The 22,727-nt window shown below is 37.9% G+C and overlaps 2 long non-coding RNA genes across 5 annotated transcripts; one reads left to right on the forward strand and one right to left on the reverse strand.

Moving 5' to 3' along the window:
- The first annotated feature begins 610 nt into the window (after positions 1 to 610).
- LOC149784634 (uncharacterized) lies at positions 611 to 6,410 on the forward strand. The gene is made up of 3 exons (XR_016413919.1): positions 611 to 645; positions 1,529 to 1,677; positions 6,272 to 6,410. It is a non-coding gene; the product is annotated as an uncharacterized LOC149784634 (long non-coding RNA).
- LOC149784635 (uncharacterized) lies at positions 1,673 to 10,749 on the reverse strand. 4 transcript variants are annotated; one of them, XR_016413917.1, is made up of 5 exons: positions 10,549 to 10,749; positions 8,837 to 8,938; positions 8,230 to 8,458; positions 7,685 to 7,849; positions 1,673 to 7,066 (listed from the first exon to the last, which is right to left on the reverse strand). It is a non-coding gene; the product is annotated as an uncharacterized LOC149784635 (long non-coding RNA). The 4 variants fall into 4 exon arrangements; XR_016413916.1 differs by having other exon boundaries at positions 8,837 to 9,720; XR_016413918.1 differs by lacking the exon at positions 10,549 to 10,749 and adding an exon at positions 9,564 to 9,927.
- Positions 10,750 to 22,727: the final 11,978 nt, after the last annotated feature.

The following is a 22,727-nucleotide window of genomic DNA, read 5'->3' on the forward strand; positions in this document are numbered from 1 at the left end:
CGGAATATATATTTCTGATGACATTGAATTCAGATTCGTTGCATCCTGGACTGTGGAGATTGATGAAGAGGTTTACACATGGTCATTATACGACTAATGAGAGTCAAGAAAGCACTTAGTAAAGTTTTCCAATACATGAAAGCCGACTCTGGCCAGATAATTACACTCAAAAGATGCCCTAGTTTAAACGCACCTTGACCGGCAAAAGTTACCAAAGTCAAAATGTACATATCAATGCAATTTTCAATATATCATAATAGGAACATCCCTGCGCAAACGCGGTGTAACATAACCGTAGGTTAAAGGCACAATAGTGCAGCTGAGGGTGAATATCTTGTAAAAATGTTGGGACATTTATGTATATCAACTGATTAAATACTATTTAAAAGGCATTTCTAGGATAATATCAAATACTTAGGGGTTCCCGTTATGAAATACGAGCTCTCTGAAATCTTCGTACGTAGAGTAACGAATCTATCGTCTCCATGTTGAAATCCCGCTCGGCAGTGATCGGCAGATCCAGAATGAATAACACGCATAATTCCAGTGACCGAAATTTGCATAATTATAGGCCACATTGTAAACAATGAAGATGATGACGTAAAACACAACCACGCTACGAGACCGCCCAAAACGTCAACAACGGTGAGTACGATCTTCTTCTGATCTCGTTCTTTTCTTCTTTTCCTTTTCCTAATTTTAATTTTGAGAGGAAACAATGAAATGTATGTAGAACTACTTTTATAGTTATATTTCAAAGTTTTTGTGGTACGAGAATAATTTAAATGACGTGCTCTGTACAGTATTGCAAAACCCCACAGGTACTCACTCTATTTCTTGCCCAGTAGAATTCGTACTCCCTCACGTCCCCACCACTCAATTTTATAAATGAAAAGCATGAGGGATATTTAAAAATGCTCAAAATTGAGTAATTTCATTAATCAATTTATAAATTCTAACCAGATTGTCACCAGTGGACCACTAACACCCATCTTTCTGACGTTTCAAACAAAGTGGAAAAGAATTTGTGTGCTTCTCCAATTTAATACTTTACAGACACAAGGTTTTAGATAAGCTTTTTTTTTTTTTTTTAAAATCGGCAACTAGATAATGGAATCTAGGTTCAAAACTCGGGGCCAAATCATAAAAAAATACACACACAGAAACGTACAATCACTTGTCAGCTTAAGTTTGACCACAGCTCTATTCTTGCACATATTTATTGGGTATTGTGCACACTAAGTAAATAGACACATAGATTTTGCTTTGGTGCCCATTCGAGGAAAGTAGGGGCCCTTTTTAAATTTTGGATCCCCACACCACCCAACACTTAACCTGATCCAACCCCAAAAAACTTCCTTCAAATCACAACCTCTCATGTATTAATTTCTGATCCAAAGTTAGCACTATATTCCTATAAGTTTGATAAGTAATCATGAATATATTAGTTGTCAAATTATGAAATACATTTACATATTAAAATTCATTAGACAGACTTAAATCAGCTCACTTTCAAGCTCAATTCTAGAGTGACCTTTAAGAGGAAGAGGGAGGATGAGGCATGGGGCAAGAAGTTGAAAAACCAGATGGGAGAGAGGAGGAAAACATGCTGTGCAGCCCAAAAACCGAGCTGATCAAGCTCTACACATAGTTCAGACAAGGCAGACAAGAATGAGGGTAATTGTTTATTTATATCTTGCAAAACAAGTACTGATAGATACTGAAAAATGTTTGGTACTAAGTAACTTGGCAAAGACTCCAATATATATGTCAGTAGTGTTTTGCACAACTTAGAAAATGCATACTTGTATTAAAGGATTAGTTATTTTACCAAACAATGTATGTTTAAACTGCTTTACTTTTTCTTGCTACTAAACACCCCACCCCAATATGATTTGATAAAGGAAGACTATGCACAGATACCATAGAAAATACAGAGGCCACCTCATTTAATACCAAAATGGTAAAAGTATTATGGAGACAATCTCATAGAGTACCCCATTGTACGATGAAATACATATAATTGATATGAAGCTAAATACAAAAGGTTTTAACATGGGTCACTTAAATGTACAACGTATAGTGGAAAAAATATAACAGATTAAGTTAATGTTTTTCTTCCAAGGAAAATAATATGCATGTTTTAGGACTCACTGAAACCAAATTAAATGCTAGCCACAATGATAATCTATTTCACTGTCAAGGCTACAATAAACCATTATGCAGGGACAGAGACAGCGGGGGTGGGGTGTGTGTCTTGTATACATTACAAGATGTAAATGCAGAAAGGTGACCCGATTTGGGGTCACATGAAATTGAGAGTATTTGGGTGGAAATTTCTCAAAATAATGCAGAATCATTCCTAGTTGGTTTCATTTATAGGTCACCTTCCTCCAAAGCAATTTGGAATGATAACTCCTTGAAACAAATAGAAAATGTTCATGCACAGGAGAAATAAACATATATACTCAGCAGTGTAAATAAGGACCTACTCAATACTCAAATAAGGAGTAACTGGATGGAATTTTTTTTAATCATTAGGCCTAGTCCAGCTATTAAATGAGCCCACAAGTGTAACAGAAATATCAAGCACTCTTATTGATCACATTTATACCAACCTACCAAACAATGTGTCCTATGTTAATGTACCAAATGTTGGTCTTAGTGACCACTATCCTACTCTTTTGACAAGAAAGGTTAAATGCAACATAAATAGGAACAATACACACAAAACTATCATTTACAGATCTTTCCAAAATTGAAGTAAATAACAATTTCAAGATGACCTATATAAAGTTCCATGGAATATATTATCCAAAATTTTGATGACACGTGAAGCTCAAAAAGTGTGGACTGATTTTTGAGTGTAGTCTCTAAGCATGCACCACTAAAAGTACATTGAGTAAGTATGAAATCCAACCTAACTGATTTACTACTGAAATTCTAGATACTATGAAGACACAAGACCAATTGAAGGCTATGGGAAACCATGCACAATATCAAGTATGGGGAAATAACAAGTATGATTGAAAAGGCTAAAAAGGACCTTTTTATCAATCAATGCTGAAAGCACAAAGAGCAACACAAACTCCATTTGGAAAGTTTTCAGTGAACTCATTGGGGGTAACACACAAAGATCAGACAAATAAAATTCACTCACTTCTCATAAATGACACAAAAGTCACTCATGACACTGACATAACGTTACCACTTAGTTAAAAGAACCAGTGATAGAAAACAACTATAATGAACTGAAAAATCCCTAAGGAGGGATGTTTCTCTATCCCGCAGGTATAAAATAAACTGCTAAAAATTGTCTCAGTAAACTTGATATTAAAAAAGCTACAGGACTTGATCAGATTGGTCCACCACTCATTAAAACTTCTGCCTCAGCTATTTCAGATAGCATAACATTCATAATCAATTTAAATATTGCAACCTCATCTGTCCCCAAAATATGGAAAACTGCAAAAGTAATGCCTATGCACAAATCTGGTTCTAAGAATGATGCTGATAACTACCAGCCAATTTCAATACAACTAAAACTTGTCAAAATTGATGGGAAAACATGTCCATGACTCGTTCATATATTTAATGAAACAGTTGCTGTTACACCCTATTCAATCAGGCTTTAGATACAAACATTCATGTGAGACTGACTTGATCTCTCTAACTGATAAATGGCTTCAACCACTTGATCAAAGTTGAATAATAGGATCTCTATTTGTAGATTTCAGGAAAGTTTATGGGTTGGTGTACATTAAATTCTTTTAAGAAACTAAAAATCAACCAATGTCATGAAAGCACAATTAGATGGTCTACTTCAAACTTAAGTGAGAGAACACAACATGTTTATATAAACAAGGTTCTGTCGGAACCTGGAACAATTAGATATGTAGTACCACAAGGTTCAATTTTAGGTCCATTACTATTGATACTATTTATTAATGGCCAACCACTTTTTGCTAAGGGACTCAATTTCATCAACAGATCTCTATGCAGATGACACAACATTATCAGATATCCAAAACACAAAGTGCAAACTATAAATTTATTTACAGGATGCCCTAAACAAACTGGACAACTGGTGCACATGCAATGGCATAGTGGTAAATACTGGAAGAACTAAAATATTATTTATCTCAACATGGCAAAAAGGAACAAATCTTGGTTGTGATGAACTATGTCTGTCATGGAAGGATACAAATTTGCAAATGGTTTGTCATGATAGACTACTTGGTGTTTTGGTAGATAACAACTTATCATGGACTGAACATGTCAGTATCAAAGTTAATTCAAGTTTATGGCTTTTCAGTAGGATAAGGTACAGAAAACTATTTTATAACAGTTACATACAACCCTATTTAGACTACTGTAACACAGTGTGGAGTAATTCAAATGATAAAATCGTAGCAAAGCTGGCACATCTTAAAACAAGTGCATTCAGGCTATATCAATCCAGAAAGTAAGCAAGGAAAATTGTAGCTGGTAAGTTAAAATTATTCCCTATTAAAGACTGAATTCATTTGAGAAAAGCCAAAGTAATGTACATGATATCCAATAATAGTGCTCCTGAATATTTACAATCACTATTCAAGTATAGGCTACCTGGTAATACTCCACAACTGTGATCCATGTCTACCAAACAGTATAAAATTCCCAAACCAAATAAGGAATTATTCCAAAAATGTTTCCAGTACCTGGAACTTTGCTCTAGAATAGTATTCCAGTTGACTTTAGAAATGCAAACTCTATTTCCTTCTTCCAAACCAATATCTACAGCAGCTTCAGAGATACACTTAAAATAGATAAATGCCTTTGTATGAGGGCCTAAAGGTAGATTAGCTAAAATCATTTCATATATAGGTATTAGTGATCTACTCTAGTGGCATACAAACATTCAATACTATTAAGGTCAACTTGATCTTTTTTCAATTGAATTAATAAACCAACTTAAGTAATACATTTATTAGTTTTATTTTTTTAAATACAAAATGGGAACAAAAAGTCTATGCAATCTTATTTTGGAGTTCAGCAATTAGACCTGACTAGATTGCAGTTTTCAAAACAAATTAGACATGTACAGAATTGATATAGCCATTTAAGTCTTGTGAAATAAATACTGCACTTTTATTCTTCTGTTTTAAATATGATGCATGCCTTAATGTGCATTTCTAAAGCCCCAAAATATGTTAAGATAATACTATATATGCAATATCATGATAAACGTAAGGACTTAATAATCCTAAATTGTTTTATTTATCCAGAATTAAGACTGACACAAAGGCTTGCAAGAAACTTTTTATTTCTTCATATCTGATCTAACATTTTTGGGTAAGAATTTTAATTGCCCAGTCTGCTTGGCATTCAATGTTTCCACCTTTGAACTGGTGATTACTGCAAATGATTTCTGTATAACAAATTTACTCGATTCAATGGCAATTTTGAAATTTCTTTAATTCTTTCAATAACTTTTATATATATTCCTTTAGCGTGTTATTGCAAAAGCTTAAAATTTTTATGTACAAAATGTATATCACAAAAGGTATGAATAACTTGACAGGTATGTTGGCTACATTACAGAAAACCTCTTTCTGTATACAGGATATGTGTAGCACAAGCCTATGAATGTACAATTTGCACTTTGTACCAATCAAATCAAAATACTGCATCAATTTACAAACAGAATTAAAACTTTGATAGTTACTCTTACAATACAACATTTACAATGAATTCCATTTCCAAGGTGGACTCTCAAAGATTGATAATTGATGTACATACATGATTGTTGTAAATGTAATTTCTTTGCAACCAGTGTGAAATAATTTTAAAATTGTAAGCCGTCCAAAAACAGACCTGCATACATATGCAAATGATAAGGACTTTGTTTTAATTTACAGTTGATACTCATCGAGTAGATTCTTTTCATTACCTGATTTCAATGTGGGTACCTCACTATACTAAACAAATCTAAGCTGCAATCAGCCATTCCTATTTGATCCCAATGCAGGACTCTCTGACTTCTAGAAATGCTCCCCAAAAACTTTGAGCTGTCCATCTTAACATAAACTATCAGTTCTAGTTGCGATGGAACTCTCAGTGTTCATGTCAAAATATAAACCATGTGCAGTTTTGATCCACCTGTATTTCACAGTGGAATTTGCTGATCGAAGATGAATAACATTTGAATAAGCACATGCTCCTATTATTTCTTAAAATACATTTTTTTACATTTTAGAAATAGCATATTACAATTGGAATAATTTTTCAGATTTTTCAAGATCTAATCCTTGATGAGGCTGTACTTGCCTTGTCCAAGATGTACAGATGAAATGTTCTTGTCCTCAACGATAAAGTTGACTTGATGAGTGCCAACAGTCATGCTACCTATAGGCAGTTCATACTACAGCAACATGGAAGGTTGGGGTCTGGACAGAGACATGTAATTCTTTCTTGCTGTTTCTGGCAGATACATGACAAATATCCAAATGGACAATACACTGGCTTCATCCCCTCAAGGCATGCATGAACTTAAACACTTTCTTGCATGTTTGAATTTGTATATTAATGAATACATTTGACTTCATTCATTGTTTTCTTACAAATGCACATAATATTGCATCAAACAATAATGCTTTCAGATTTTTTTAACATCAGTCTATCTCTGCCTATAAACAATGTGGGCACGATCATAAATAATCAATATAAAAAGTTTTCAGCAATATTATACATTATTTTATTTTCAACTACTGATAATTCATAGTGTAACCTGCCTTAGCTGACACCTCCATATATCAGACACTGTTTCATATTTTACATAACTAAAATCGAGAGATCTCCTTCACCACACCAAAACTAGAGTTGATGGTGGTTCTTGAGGTGCCAGGTTTCTACAAATTCTCCTGGGATCATCTTCCTTTAGTTCTCTTCTCCTCTGCATACCCTGCTTTCCCTCAAGTTGACAGATAAGGGCTTTCTTTATAAGCTCCCTGATGTGGGGATGTTTTCTTTTCCTTGCAAGGGTAGATGGACCATCTGCCGCTTTTTTTTGTTGTAACATCGATGCCTGTTTTAAAGAAAATTTTATTTTCTTAACATGTGTGACAAGCATCCCCATGCTAACCCATATTAACTTTTTACCCAATATTAGAGCCTCATGATCAGTTCTCAAGACGGAGTTGCTGAGGGTTTGTTTTTGTTCTTATTTGTTCTATCCGCAAAATACTATGTGAGACAGGATGCATTTTTGCCCATTCCTTCAGAAAGCAACATGTTTTCATGAACAGTATTAGCTAGTAATCATCATGATGACAGCATCTACCCCAAACGTCCTGAGGACATTCCATAAACCCCATATATCCTTAATAAAGTGTGTCAGTCCCCTGGGAAAGTGCTATACATATCACTGGATCTAATTATTAGACTTGCATTGCTTAAATCAAAATAAATATCCACTAGAATGATAACAATACTAATTACAAGTTCTGTACGCATGAAAATATAAGATTCCTTACCACAAATATAAATGTGTGCCAATTGTTGCAAAATGACTTGTATCTAATACAAAGTTTTCATGACTTGTACATGTGAATAATACTTCATTTGTCTGATCTCCAGGCAGGGATCATAATGCACAATCAATATATAAAATTATTTCTAATGTCCTGTAGTGAAACAAGCTTACACTATCTCCCCTTCTTTGTTTCTCATTACATCTCAGCCACTATGTATATTGTGATCCAAAGCAGCTAGCTCATTCCTAATCCTGTACACAGGAGGGACGTATGAAAATCTCTTGGCACTGTACATCATGATCTGCTGACGAAAAACTTCAAGCTCAGCAGTGCTTCTGAAATTATCAAAAACATGCATCTTGTAACAGGTGTTATTTGTAATCTGCTAACAGATTAATACAATTATTAAATAATCATTACTGTTGGTAATTTTTGCATACATAAAATCTTTACTGAAGTGTTTATTGATAGAGTGTCATGGAATTGTTTATACCTGATGTACATGTATTATACCTGAAATTACCAAAGACTTAAGAAGGAGAGTCACTATACATGTATCATGTGTTCACATCTTATGAATTCTAATTTATTCAGATCTTCAAATGGTAAATATATACAGTAATTTATTATTTAGTTGAGAATAAAAATATTTAAAGTGGTCTTCACATTTTTCTTTTAAATACCATGCAATTGTTGCAATCCTGAAATGGCATACCTGAAATTTAAGTAATGCTCCACTGTTTAGGAACCTATGGTCCAAGAGCACCTGTGCCAAGGTTTTCAGCACATCGGCTTTCTTCTTGGGATCATCTTCATCAAGCCAAGGCTTTGTCAGCTCTTCATTCTCCAGGTAAGGTTCATGAAGACATTTATTAATGCTTTGGCCATGTGAGAGGATCTACTCGTGTATTGGTAATGTGATTTAGGACACTCCTCAAGATATTCTGAAAGAATGCCACAATCAATACCTTTAGCACCTAAAGCTGGTCTCTTGTCATGGTGACCCCATATTGATCAGACAACTTGATTGATATCATAAAGTAAAAGCTACATTGTAGAACTGGCTAATAGTTAGCGTAGCAGGATTCAAAATTTCCTCAGATCATTGTTCCTTCAATATTCCACATTACTATGACATTTCAAATAAATTACTTTTAATAAACTACATACCTAGAAGATCTGGTGATGAATATATATGGATAAAAAATACATTAAAAGAAATCAGAAGATACGGATTATGCACTGTAATTTTGATTTCATACAAAAGTATACAATAGCAAATGTTTACATATATGTTTCAAATAAAAATACTGATAACTCACACAAGATTGTCCATAGCTGCTAGCAGTCTTGCATGAAAACCAAAACTGGTTCATGTCTTGAGACCATTGTGATAAAGCCATATTATCCATTTGTTTGGCAACCTTGAAAAGTAGGTAGATAAAATAAAGTTAAAAATGCATGAAGAGCAATCATCAAAACAGTAACAGCTTTTCAATTCCAAACGTTTTACAACATTAAAGAGTGAATAGCAACAAGTCATTTAATTCCCAAGAATAAAAAATGAAATTTAAAGAGAACTTACAGTATTTGTAAATCAAATCTATGTGGGACATAGATACATGTATAAATGGGAAATGGCATAAAGAAAGCATATGAGGCATGTAGACGCAATTTCAATATACAATCACTGGTCCTCTAAGTATTGAGTGGGGAAAAAAAACCCAGCTGTGATTATTGGGTTAGCCAGCACAGTATACCGGAACGTTTTTGCATAACCAAAACAATGACTGTTCAAGTTATGCCTTTTTCTATGCATCGAGTGGCACAGTTTAAATACCCAACCCCACTTCTGAGAAAGCGAAATTCAAAGTTTTTTTCAAACTCAAACTAAGAAAAGCATGAAGTAGGAACTCAACCTGCTGGCAGTTATAATAATGTCCTTTATCAGCATTGCATTTGTTACATCATTGTTTTTAGCAGAATGACAATTGTAAGTCAACCCCCACCCACACACACAAAAATCTGCAAGAAATTTGTCATTTTTACCTTCCTGATTCAATAGCAAATACTTTATATACTGAAGGTGTCTTCATTCTTTCAGTATGTTGCAAAAGCACTTGGCCAGGTGTTGATGTGAAGCATGAAAATTTACTGGCCATCGGTTCTGTATGCTCGAGTTCGTCTTTTGCTATATTCTTTGTAACTTAAAATATGAATTAAATATTCATTTGCATTATAAGTTATGCTTTAAATCTGTTTCTTTGTGCACTGTGTTAAACACTTAGAACTGAAATACTTCATTTAAGCAAGAATACATAATAATAGATCTAAAAAAAATTCACATCAATAAAACTAACTTGACTGCAGCTCAAAAATTTAACTGATAACAATCTGCCAGCCATATATTCTGGTAGCACTACAACATCCTTTCCTAATCATGAGTAGAGATCCTTTTGTAACTGTAGTCAATGCAGTGCTTTATAATAGATTTACTAGTTGTTGAAAGATGTACAATAAAATCTTATTATTTGTTCCATCACGTTTACATGATAAGGTTATTAAACTTTTATGCAAGTAATGTGCGTGTCACATTAACCTAAGGGGTGTGTGTGTGTGTGTGTGAGAGAGAGAGAGAGGGCTAGATATGATATAAATAATGATAACGCTTGTAAATGTATCTAAGTTCCCTCGCGAAATTTAAAAAAAACCTGTCTCACGAAGATAATTGACAGGTGTACAAAATGACCTTTATGAGCACGCTGTTATAAAAAATAAATAATATATTCCACCCTAACATACAATACACACAATGCAGTCACCGAGTGAAATACTGATCAGCCGATCACATCTATTTTGGGCATATCACAAAGCAAGTCCTTGTGCAAACATTGTATTAATAAAACAGTGTGCTTTCAAACATACAGTAGGGACATGATATTGAAAAATGGAGAACACTTATACACAGACATCACAGTCACTTGATCCTGGGTAAACTAATGCGTATCACCATATAACACAAACATTGGCTTACCTGTCCAACAACAACTTCGCCATTTCAGTGCCTGATGCCAGTCCTAACTCTTACATCAATGCTCTCCAAAACAAACTGGTTTCCCAAGACGAATCCTTGATAAGTCCCGTTCGGTTTCTCAGACAGTTTTTCGACGTTTCTTCTCGGAAAGCGACAAGCGCATCCGACCTTTACGTTTTGGACTCTCGCGTGTGTCCGCCATTTTTGTTTATAGTAGATATTTAAATTACAATCACGTGACTCATAACCCGCCCACTGGTCGAAGATGACGTATACGTTTTTGAGGCTTCCGTAACTGTTCGTGACCTACAAGTTTCAATTAAAGCTGGCCCCCACAAAGATTCATTTTGTCTCCAATTTAATCTTCTCGAAGTCTAGGTTATTTTGAACTATTTCAGCTTATAAGTCGACACATTTCACTAGTTACATGATCTGTAACATTCACAAAATTACAAACACTTTGCACTATTGTGCCTTTAATTAATTTCGTTATTAGGTTTGTGTGAATATATAATATCACTTTCAAGTAGCATGAAAGGTATATATATATTATTACTGATCTTCATTATGTTATTCATTCTGCAATAATTTTAAAAAATTTGATTGAATCCATGAAAAGGAAATTATACATTTTAATTATGATATTTATTTGAATCATAAAAATTTTTACGATAAATTGAGTTCATTTCCTAACTTGTGTTCACATTTATTTGCTCGTAAATGTTCTTGAGTAATCGGTTTTGTGAGGTTGAAAGTACTTTTAAAGGTTGAGAGTGCTCTTATTATTATTATGATCTGAACCCCTATCGATTTGTTTTGTCAGATGTCGGAAATGTGGAAGCATCTGGGTTAACGTACATCAATGTTTTTTGTTTTTGTTTTTTTAATCACACTATAAGTGCCGAGTGATCCCACGTTTGATGTATTTTACTTGTTAATTGCTTCATGACTGAATACACCGACAAAGACAACACACGTGTATTCGGTGCCTTTGAGTCGAGCATAATTGGGTCCGCTGAAGGTTTGACTTCCTTTGATATTATTACTTCGCTTGGCAGCGTATGCACGAGTTTGCTGGACAGAAAACTCAGGAAAATTCCATTTGATGATAGGGGTCGCCGGATGATTGTTTTACATTATCTTTAAACAGTTATTCGCCTTTAAGGTCACTAACATATATTCCATTCATTTAAGTTTTAATTTATTAAGGTATACATATGGAGAAATCATTTTGCGAATTAATCGGAGGAGATACAAACAAAAGATTTGGATTGTTACCTGTATTATACGTGAAACCTAACCAAACCCAGATAAGAAGACTTTGAGAATGGCCAAGATATATTTAGTCGCCTGGAACACTCTTCCGAAAGTCAAATTACGGTTTAACGGAAAGAAAATGGCCTGTACGGATTACAACCCATTTCACGATTATTTGAGTTTCAGCGACAGCATTTCAAAATCAAGTAAGAATTTGTAAGTTTGAATGTCAGCTGTCCATTTTTTGTGTTGTTCTTTCCAGTGAAATATATAATTATTATGGTGTTGTTTTTGTTGTATGGTTAACGCCATTTTCAGCACAAGATAGGCTATACATGGCGGCCAGTATAACAGCAGCAGGGGGGGCGAATCCGACAACTTTTTCGACAAAATTTGATTGAGGCTTTAAAACGACAAATAGAGCCTTCCTTCGAAATCTCACTTTTCGAACAAAAAAAAAATAAAGTCTCCGTTTGGCAAATGGAGCCTTAGCGTTTTTTGCTCGAAAACGCTATATTTCGCGACAACATCTCGTTGGTGTTTTCCCGTGGTAATCATCGGGCGTCCCGCGTCGATGTCATCGCCCCCCCTGCTGCTATGATCTTACAAACAGAGTGATCACTAACTCCTCCTCTTGTAGGTCAATTAGGTTATTTGACTGATCGGTAAGTCTGAAATTAATTCTCGTTAAAAACCGATTATGGCATCGCATATAGACCGGATTAATCGGACTCTCAATGATCAAAAATCCCGGAGGGGCTGTTGGTGAAAATGAATAAAGGATATATCCCTGTTGAGCTTGATTTGATTGCTTGGTATCCACCTGGTAACTCCCTTCGATAACATCACACACTAGATTGATCGCTATCACTGATGCGATATTTACGTTGTACGGGGCAATATGCCTACCACCATCTCCGTTATCGTGTTTGAGGATATAAGTTGATGGACCGAGAAAATCATTAAGAGACTTTCTTAGTTCTGGCGCGTTGTATCCTGGAAACTTGAAATCGGGTAAATCGGCTTCTGTGATATTATACTCGGTTAGGAATTTTTGTTTACTACCATCGCTGTTATCGGATATCATTTTAACGACTCGTTCATTGATATATTCCATGTCTGATATAAGTTGATTTAACACCTCAACGTGTTTTCGTTCTTTTGTTTCCCGTAGCTGTTCTAGTTGTAATTGGTAATAATAATCAATCTCGGCAAACATATCAGTGATATCACTTAAAATAAATGTTAATATGGCGACCGATTCAGTAGTTTCCTTATGCTGAAAATACCACTGCATGATATTCCTGTCTTGAAATAAAAACCAACTGGGTGATAACGTGCTTTTTATAGTAGATAATTTATAAAGATACCGGGGGGTAATTTCATGATACGATTTCGCATTCGTGTGCAAGTCCTCGGGTGGATTCTTAGGCCATCCTAGTATGGTTCTTATTGAACTGTTATAAATATCAACCATATACCCCGGTGTGCTTATTTCAATCGTCGACGATAACGTCGGTTCATGAACCGTAATAGCGATTTTTGATTCTTTTCCTGTGATCGATTTTATCCTGCGCTGAAATTCTCCATTGATTTGTTCTATTTGGTATGACCCAGTTGGTATTGTAACCTCATTCCAGTCTGGGGTCCCATCGGGCTTATTTGTCCATGCAAAAACCAGCGAGTTATTAGGTTGTTGTCCGTTAAATGCGTCCGCTCGAATATTAGGCCAACTGTGATATACTCGCAATTTTGCCAGCGCTATTTCCTTCACTGGAACCGGCGACGGGAAGTTCACACTGAATTCTGGCTTCGTTGACGTTATCGATATCATACTTGTTTGTACCGGAGTGGTGTTCTCCGCGATCCGCTGAAGTAATTGAGACCCTTCGGGGTTCAGCGACATTATTATTATTCGTTGTTTTTAGTGTCTAATTTCAACAACCAGGTGGTTCCGACTTCCAGTTAAAAATCCTCGATTTTTGACATCGCGGAGCTATACAACTGGACCATCGTGGAGAATTCAACATCGGATATGAACAAATTATCAATCGATAACGAGATCAACCCGGATAATTTCGAGTACGCGTCGGATACTATTTGATGTTTTACTGTATACTCGTCGAGTTTTTTCTGAAAACACGATGATATCTTTTTAGTGATTGCGTTGGCGACTCCAGCAATTGTTGTCATCGCGGAGATAGCGATTGGAACAGCGATCGGGGCTATCGTGGTTACCGTGGATAAAATAACACCGGTACCGGCTACTATACCCGACACCGAGTACACGACCGCGTCGATGGTGGTTATTTTTCTGCGGTATTTTTTTATTTTTGCGCGGTATTGTTCGGAAAGCGTTTTCAAATTCGCGGAGAATTCTTTTGCGGTATCGAATCGATATTGATGTGACGTCGGTGATACCTCTGATTCAATTACCCTGGTGGTCATTTTTATTTTAAAAGAGCTAGTGTTTTTAATTACTTAGATTCGCTACAAATTCCACATACCATGTGATGTTTGTCCTAAATAGACTGCTATCAACGGCCTTAATTATAAACCGTTCAATTGTATCCTTGTCAATGATTGTTGACACTGTATTGTTAAACCCAGATGAACTCGACGATGATATACTAAACTGCATCGCCGAAATCAATGTCAATCGATAAATGCCCTTAACAGTTGCGGTGATATTTACTGTATTCTGTGTAGGAGTCCAATCGAATGATCCATGCCGAATTGTGTATACTATGTTGATGATGTTCTCATGAGGGATTTTTATTTTTTCGAATCGCTCTGCTACTCTCGGTAGTCCGTCTTTAATCGCTTCAACATCAGTTCTGATTGTTCCTATTTCCTGTGTATGCCCGTCTATACTTTTTTTGTTCGCTGCAACATTAGTTTTGATCGTTTCTATTTCCTGTGTATGCTCGTCGATATTTTTTTTGTTCACTTCAGTATTAACAGCGAGTGTATTTATTTTCCTTACCCACCTGTCTATATTCCCTTTGTTCGCTTCAACCTCGGTTCTGAGCGTTACTATTTCCCCTGCACGCGCGTCTATACTCACTGTGTTCGCTTCAACCTCGATTTTGAGCGTTGCTATTTCCTGTGCATGCTCGTCTATATTCCCTTTGTTCGCTTCAACCTCGGTTCTGAGCGTTGCTATTTCCCCTTCATGCGCGTCTATACTCCTTGTGTTCGCGTCAACCTCGATTTTGAGCGCTATTATTTCCCTTGCATGCACGTTTATACTCCCTGTGCTCATTTCAACATCAGTTTTGATTGTTTTTATTTCCTGTCCATACGCAGTGATATCATTTATAGTTGTTGTAATCTCATCCAGCTTGACATTTTTTTTACCAAAGAATTTATCAAAGTTGTTATCGATCCTGTTAAAATTTTTTCGTAACGTGTAAAATTGACCCGACAGCGTTGTAAAACCGTCTCGGATTAATGTTACCGCCGATATATGTTCACCCGGTTTGAGTCGTCCGTCGCTGGTATACAACGCGATAGTGTCTTCGGCGGCGTCACGCTGTCGTGTTAAAACGTCATCCAGCGACACATTACTGGATTTCAATTTACCCTGGCGGTCTTGAAATACAACTATTTCACCTGGGTCAACACTGGTTAAATTCAACATATCAGCGATTTCGTCCTCGATTAGTTTTTTTATGTCATCGGTGGCGGGCGTTTTCAGCGCCGAAACCGGTCGTCCCCAAATATCAATCATCGTTATTGTAAAAAAAAAACAGCGTTTCTAATTAACCCGCCTAGCCTCTACGACCCCACTAGTGTATTCGTTTACAACCACATGAGGTGGTTTTCGCGATGATGAAATCGCCGCGAGTACGTTCAATACTTCACGGCCGCATATCGGCGGGTCGCTTAACTGCTGTGTTGGCAGCGTGGAATAAAAAACCCGGGCTGAACACGTCCGGATATACCGCATAAACTCGTTCGGCGGGGCTAACCCGTATGAATCAAAATAGACGATCGCACGCGGATCAATCGCGTATGCAACCCAATGAGTTCCCGCTCCGGAGGACCCATCGAGGTTAATTATGCCGGTTTCAATATTCCTTGGTGCCGCCGGTAATTGATCCCTCATAAAAACACCTCTGAAGTTTTTTATCGCTAGCGCGTCTGCGGCGTCTATTAAATCAAAATTAGACATGGGAGTCATAGACTCCCGAGTCAAGAAACGGTTCCCGGTAGTCTTAGACCCTTTCCCGAGTACCATGAATACGGGGTCCCCGGTAGTCTTAGACCCTTTCCGGCCACGGATCGTTTTTTTTTTATAGCCTTTCCCGGTTGCCTTCTTCAATGCCATCCCCGCCGCGGTACCAACGGCTCCTAACGCAGCCGCCTTAGCCACTGCTGGTGCGGCCGCGGCAATCAACGCCGGAATCGCAGCTAACAACGGAAATATCCCACCGGTCTTTTCCATGTTTTTAATTGCTGCGGCTGAGAAATCTATTTGAACACCCTTTTTATTCTTCATCGCATTATTGAAATGTTTTATTTGACGCGCCGTCAACGATATCTTATGATTACCACCTGCCATCTGTGACGGCTTCAGCGTTATTGTGGTCCCGCATTGTTTAGCCGACTTTGATCGTAATTTTTTGACTTGACCATCAGTCAATTCTACACTGACGACACTATACGACATTTTATTGTAAACGTGTTTGTGCTTTCAATTACATGTTTTCCACTGGCGCATCAATGATTCTCATTCGTCCACCAACACCTTCCAACAGCATTGATTTATCGCTGAGAATGACAGCAACCGCTCTATAATTGGCACCAGCCGGGGCTATACGAGCTCGGAAGTGTATATCAACGACGGATTGTCTCGTTAAATCAAGATGTTCCAACGAAAAATAATAAATCGGATACAGCTTTTTAAAATCAAGTTGTGATATTTGCAAACCAGTGTCGACGTTTTGATCACGGCCCATATATGACAGCAATCGATGATACACACGTGCGATATGGTTGTCGCCGTAATTAAGCTGTATATCCTCGGATGGTTCCTGTTGTCCGTTTATTCTCAGCGAAACATCCCTGACTCCTAATTGATCAAATATCATATGGCTGTGTTCTTGATTACCCAATCGTTCCCTATTCTGTAGCGCTATAAAAATATGACGCGGGGCTGAAACACCCTGTTTTGATGCCAAGTGCCATGTAAACGTATCGGCGACGTTATCCTCTTTAGCATCAGTTGTTACCGCTAGCCAACTCAACAACGATTTCCCTCCCTGTTCCATAAATGATAACAATTGTGCTTCCGTGGTAACTGATGGAGTCAGCACCGGCATCCACAATGCCATTTTAGTTAAAACGACTTTACCGGCAGCGACACCAGCAGCACGCCATATTGCATTGTTATCATCGCCCCTTCGCGTCAGCGCGATTGTATGCTTAGCCCCATAGATAACTTTTCTGACATTTCTGCAGAATCCAAATATGTGATGGAGTGGAATCGCGCATGAAAACTGTCGGCGTGGTTTTTGCAACATTGTTACTCGTGCTGCGAATCCCATATTGTAATTATTGTTAAGACTTTTTATAATATTGAAATCAGTGTCCGGTTTTGCTCTGCGGTCTGGATTGGCTGCTTCAGCCTGATCACCAGCGGTCTCTTTTTTCGCCAGCACGTTAACGTACTGAATATGGTCAGCGTTATCGGTGGTGTCCTTTGCAAACATCATAGATGGGCCCGCCGATCTTGTATAATCATCCGAGTATCTCGCTAACCCAATTATCGTTGTTGCAACATCAACCTCGCGTTCTGTTGATTCAATTTCTCGCCCGTCAATAAGATATCTGGCGCTCTCAAATAACGCCATGATACCGTTGTTGACAAAGCCAACTCGAACACGATTGTCATCTGCGTATGGCGCATTATCGGCAGCATTTGTCACGAGTTCTCCCTCAATTTCGATAAACGCTTCACATGGCAGAAAGTATCTACTGGTATCTTGGACCTGAAGTTCAATTCGCGATCGTAGGTCGGGTTGCGCTGCATAATAAGAATAATATTGATAATCACGGACAGAATCATCCCTGCGCACTGGGGCATCCATATCAAACGCGGGGTCAGCGGTTCGCGCAAACATTTTATTATTTATCATGTTGATGTTTTCAATTGCGATTTTCTTTGAATTCTGTTTAAGACCACTCTCCCGCTATTGTGTTCATGGGCGCGTTGGTGGATCACTGAGCCGCCAACGACTCTAGTTTTTCTTCCACGCGTTATTTATTACTTTACTGACATTTGCAGGCATCACTGTCGTTGATGGCATCACCGGTGGTTTCTGTTTTTTTCTCGAAAATCCCCTGGATTTCACCAACGACATTAGTTTGTCCTTTGCTGCAGAAAGCGCCTTTCCGGCAACGTCTCCAATAGCACTAATACCCTTATCACGAATAACATCAATAGCCTTCATTCCTAATTGTTTGGCTAACGGCGCTACTTTTGGAGCCATTCTTGTAAATAACCCCGCAATGGTGCTACCGAGACCATCTCCATAGTACGCGCGGTAAACAGGCAATCGCGAGTTTACCACGTAGACGAGTACTGGTTTATCGTGGTTGTAGTGTATGATCATCTTTATTATAAAAACACCGGTTTTTCAATTAGTGATTGTGATCACCCCCCCCCCTTCCCACCGCCGTGTGGAAAACCGGAATAAATTTTATCAAAATTTCCTGGGGTTTTTGCCCTCGATAAAAATCCGGTTTTTTCCGGTTTTTTCTTGATTTCTAGTCATTTTTGGTCGTTTTTTGTTGCCTATAGTCGTTTTTTTTTCGATTTTTCAGCAAAAACATCGATTTTCTCTAAATGATTTCCTGGGGTTTTTGCCCTCAAAAACCAACCAAAAACGGTCAAAAAACGACCAAAAACGGTCAAAAAACGACCAAAAACGGTCAAAAACGGCCAGAATTAACAAAAACGATAATTTTTTTAATCATCCACGAGTTCGTCTATGAGCGTTCGATACGCACTAACGTCCATGATACCGCCCGTAAATAACCGCTTGCAAATATCAGCGGCCTCATTGATTATTTCCGGAGAGTTATTTCCGGCTCGTTTTCCTCCGATTAGTACCTCTAGCCGTGATATATCACTGAGAACACTGTTAGGACAGGTAACGCCGTAGGATTCTTTACCAACAGAGTATCCTTTTCCTTTTTTTGGTATTCTACTTTTTACTTTATTGTGGAATGCGTCGTAATCGGGACCATCACTACGTAGTAATACATCTTTATGTTTACTCGCTAAATACACTATTCTTGTCCAATCCTTTAACGACTTTATATTTTTCTCGTAACCGCTATTGATATGCTCCTTATCTCGTATGCTCTTAGCAAAATTGTTGGTAGCAAAATCAATTAATTCTTCCCTCCTGTTGCTGAGGTCTCTAATTTGATCCCTTGTGCTCTTCTTAAGTACATTACGGGGTATATTCCTCTCTTTTTCTTCTTCTGGTATTTCTTCTTCCGGTGTTTCTTCCGGTATTTCTTCTTCTGGTTCTCTTGCGGTAGCACCTAGTTCTTCTTCGTCGGCCATTGTAACATAAGGTTCTTGTGGTTCGGTTATAGCGAGTGGTGGTGGCCTCCGTGTTGTAGCAGCCGCTAGTGTTTCTAAAGACCTTTTTGTTTGTTCGGTCTGAGCCGCTATCTTTTCAAGCGCATCGAGGACGGGTACAGTTGCCGCCGTAACATCTTTGGTCGCTTTAGTTACCGGGGCAAAGAGTTGTTCGCTTCCAACAGTAAAATCGGTTTGTAGTTGCTGCCGCGTTTGAAGTTGCTCTCGTACCCTGTCTCGTAACGGTATGAACTTTCTAAGCGCTGCTAGCCGCTCTCTGGCTAGCCGAGTAGTGAGTGATTCACCTACCATTATTGCAATTGCGAAGCAATTTCTAATTTCCCGCCGAGTGTACCATCGGGGGCTCCACGGAGTTTTCGTCTATAATCCTTCTAATGTTTTTGATCTTGCTAGAAATCTCCCGGCGTCGTTCATAAACACGTCCGAGTTTTTTTCGTATTATTTCAACGGCGGTAAATAGTCCAATGAATGCATTTGCGTCATTGTGGTACAAGTTTTCATTGATCGTATGTTGTAATCGTTTTATAAAAAAATACTCGCGGGCCAGGGTAAAACGCCCCCGTTTCGATTGTTCGTTAATAATTTCATAATCGGATAATATTTTTTCACTGTCGAGACCATCAGATAATTCAATTCCTTGATTTTTTAATTTTGAAATCTCGGCTAATATATTATTGATGTCTTCGATATTCATTATTCTTATAAAACATCTTGTTTTTAAATTAAAAAAAAATGAAACCCCCGTGTATCAATTCCAAAGGTGTTTAATAATTCGTTAGACGTGACCTCGTCAGCGCCATAGGCGCCGGTGACCTTGTCACTCGCTGATTTCTGTTATATATGAAAATCGAATTCTATGCCCGGTCTTTTTTGAGATCGCTGAATTCTGTATTCCTTCTGCAACAAATCGTATCGAGGCTCCACAAATGTCAAAATATTTTCCTGCCTCATTCATCGACTGAAATATTTTTTCCTCGTGAGTTGTTGTATCAAATGACTTTACGGGTTTTGCTTTCTTTGAGTATTCACCAGTTTCGCCTTTTTTGGTATTCTGACTTTGCGAGATAGCTTGCAAGTTTGTAAGAGAATTATCAGTCTTATTATTATTAATATGATCAATCACAAGCCCATTTTCGATTAATCCGTTGAATGCTTCAAATACAATCCTGTGAACATAATAGTTTTTTCCTCCTGCAGTAAATTGCAAGTATCCCTGATTACTTACGGTACCAACCGGCTTCTTCAGTCTGCGATTTCTAACAACGCCGTCGCGAGATATCTCGTAATTAACGAGCACAGGATGCGGCTGAAATTCTTGGTTCATTTGTATAATAATACTACTTGTCTAATTTATTATTTGGTTTAATTATGAATCTTTCAACGTAGTCCTGGGGGGTTTTGATGACGAAGTCTGCGGTAGGGTCAATGACGGCGTTTTTAATTCGCTTGTCATAATAGCGTTTTAGTTCCCTGTATCGCTTTTCGCCACAATTGATACACAACTGCGATTTTCCTCTTACACCGACGTGACAAACCAAGCACGGGAGGGGGCCAAGAGAACCATTACGAACGCTTTGTAAATGGTACCCGCAGAATTCACCTCTACATGATTTATTGCACGGGGTTGTCGACCCAATCATCAACCATTTGCAGTGATTCATTATACTATATTCTTTCATTTAAATACTTGTTTTAATTATATGGATGAGTTCGAGAGATTAGCAGCAATTAAGCCCTGGAAAAATATTAAGTTCAATCTTGATAGAGTCCTCAAGGACGCACCAAAAGCGTTAATAAACGATAGAACCCTGTTGAGTAAAATACGCGATTGTATCGATGAATTCAAGCGTGATGGTGCATCTCATAGTTGGTCAACATTTCGAATTGATGGCGTTGTTGATGCTACCATGAACGACAACCGCGCAGCAACGATAATATCACAACTTGACGGTAAAAGGTATTTCTTCAGAGTAAAATTCATTGTCCGGGTGGAATCAGGTGATTGGATCATACGTGATAAATTTGAACCAGTTCTCAGCGATAAGAAAACAGTCATTGTTAGCCGCGACTCCAAGCCGGGGCTGTTAACCGGAATTGACAGACCATACTATGAACGAGCGTATCCTGAAACAGCAGTTGTTTATGGAATATACCCGTTAAATAAGAAACCTGATATCGGAAAACTGAAACCAATGAAACAGTCAGCGGGGATAAATTGTGTAGCAGAACGAGTAATAGAGCATTTTACAAATGCGTGTCGAGGAAACAAATTGACTGATTTACGACGTAGCAAAATCAACCAGTGGGAACTAACCGTAAAAGAGCGTGGAGCAACCATCAGCGACATAGCGAGATTAGAAACATCGCTGAGATTTCCAATAACCGTTACAACGATAACCGGTGAAGTATTATACGAATCGAAGTATAAATCAAATGGAGTCCCAATCAAAATTATTGATCATAACGAACACGCATGGACGCCCGCGATCACAATATTTCCACGGGATAGAACAGTAAAGTATATACCCGAAGAATTCTCCAAGGATGGTTTTCTCGCGGAGAGGAAACTATTTGATGCTATTGCCTACTTGTGTAAAAACGACCCTGTATCAGTGTGGTTACTTCGCAGCGCTGAAAACGATGCGGATACCTTTGATCAGTTTGTTAGACCAAACGGTGAATTATATCGCACTGAAGCATTTCACAACAGGATGAAAAAAACCGCCATGGAATTTGAAGAGCATGATGAACAACTGCTAACAAATTGTTTTACGATTCCATCGGTTGTAGCTCATGTTGCAGCAAGGAAAAATGCGTGGAGACCAACGCGCAGGGAATTTCTACCGGATGTACAATCCAGTTGTTTGGAATACTATCACGGTGGATTATGGAACACTGAATACAACCGCGACGCTATGATCTCGGTTGATATGGTTGCCTGTTATCCAGCGAGTTTTCTCGGGTATGGATCCGCCGCTGAGTATTTCAAACGATTTGGACACCCCAGACATGAAATGACCCGTGTTGCTATTAATGGACCACTGCCTGATTTTGATTTAACCGGATTCGCTCGCATAGTATCATTTGAATTCGCGGCAGGACTTCATCGCTGTTGCTATATTTGGATCGGTAGACACATGTCTGAAAAGAAGTGGCTGCCAATAGCGTTGCTACGGTATATGATTGATTGTAGCATGCTTGTATCGTTGATTGTTAGTGACGCGATTATATCATACCGGGCGCAGACTGAAGTCTGGTTACCAGAACCGGAGCGTCTAGATAGCATAATTGACGAATCCAG

The sequence above is a fragment of the Sinohyriopsis cumingii genome, chromosome 14, assembly GCF_028554795.1.
Source record: "Sinohyriopsis cumingii isolate HCF-2022 chromosome 14, ASM2855479v2, whole genome shotgun sequence".
In the NCBI taxonomy this organism is placed as follows: Eukaryota; Metazoa; Mollusca; class Bivalvia; order Unionida; family Unionidae; genus Sinohyriopsis; species Sinohyriopsis cumingii.